The following is a 1,264-nucleotide window of genomic DNA, read 5'->3' as shown; positions in this document are numbered from 1 at the left end:
GCTTCAGTGCTCGCTGGACTATCTCAGCCCTCTGAGCACGAAACACATGGAAGAGGTAGCAATGGAAAAGGGAAAATCTCCCTTTTCCAATGGCAATCTTTCCTTAGTAGATCCCTGATTGGGGATCGTTGCAGGCGGGCAATCCCCAAGTAGAGATCCACCACTAGACACCAGGAAGAGGGGAGTGGCCCCATAGGCAAGGGCTTTGATCACTTCTTAAGTTTTTGTGATTTTTCAGTTGGTCTGAAGTCTTTCTGCCTCCCCTATGGGGCAGGTGAGACAATGATCCCCAATCTGCAACCCCTGGGGGGCAGAAAGCTTACTAGGCACCAGAGATTCTTTTTTCTTAGTGTAGGAGTGGGGGCTGCCTGGAATGGGCACACCAATGCCCCCACCCCACAAAAAAATGGGCACAGCCTTTCAGCCCGCCCAGGAGCATATGGGGGCAAATAGCTCCCAATCTGCCTCATAGGTGGCCAGAAAGCCCACTAGGTACCAGGGACAATTTATTTATTTGTGTAGCGGTGATGGCTGCAATGTAGGGGCATGCTGATGCACCCACTGCCCCCTAAATAAATGGGCACAGTATTTCTGCCCCCTCAGGTGCAGATATAGGCAACAGTCCCCAGTCTGCCCCCCTGGGGGTGGGGTAGAAAGACCAGTAGGTGCCAAGCATAATTTTTACTTTGTGTAGAGGTGGGAGCTGCCCAGAATAGGCATGCTGATGCCTCCCCCAAAAATAGGCACAGTCTTTCTGCCCCCTGGGGGGCAGATAGTGGTTATCACACGTTATCTGCACCCTCTCAGGTGGGGGAAGAAAGCCCAGGAGGCACCAGGGATATGTTTATGGTCAGGTTAAGGTCACTCCCCTTTTTTTGAGGCACACATCTGAGCTGCAATATTTTTAGACTCATTTGCCCCAAGGGGAGCAGAAAAACACTTGATACCAGGGAAAGTTTCTGTGTGTGTGAAGTGGAGTTCGGCTGACGGTCTGCATGTACTGGCATTTGACTGGCTGTGTGAGTACGTGTACGGGTATTTTTCTGGCGGTGTGTGTGTGTGTTTGGACTCGAGCTTGGTGGCTGTGTGTTTAGACTGGTGCTTGCCTGGCAGTGTGCGTGAACTAGTGCTTGGCTGGCAGTGTGCGTGTATGGTGGTTTGCTGTAAGTGTGCATTGAATGGTGCACGGCTGGCAGTGTGTGTGGGCTGTTGCTTGACTAGTGGTGTGGCTTGTGTGGATCTCCCAGCGTTTTCCTACCCAGTA

At 51.9% G+C, this 1,264-nt stretch overlaps 1 pseudogene; it reads right to left on the bottom strand.

Moving 5' to 3' along the window:
- Positions 1 to 230: 230 nt before the first annotated feature.
- On the bottom strand, positions 231 to 315 carry LOC146867712 (small nucleolar RNA SNORA17; annotated as a pseudogene).
- Between the last annotated feature and the right edge of the window lie 949 nt (positions 316 to 1,264).

Source organism: Triturus cristatus, chromosome 1_2, assembly GCF_964204655.1.
Source record: "Triturus cristatus chromosome 1_2, aTriCri1.1, whole genome shotgun sequence".
NCBI classification, from domain to species: domain Eukaryota; kingdom Metazoa; phylum Chordata; class Amphibia; order Caudata; family Salamandridae; genus Triturus; species Triturus cristatus.
Note: the sequence above shows the minus strand (reverse complement) of the source record. Positions and strands in the feature narration are given on the sequence as shown.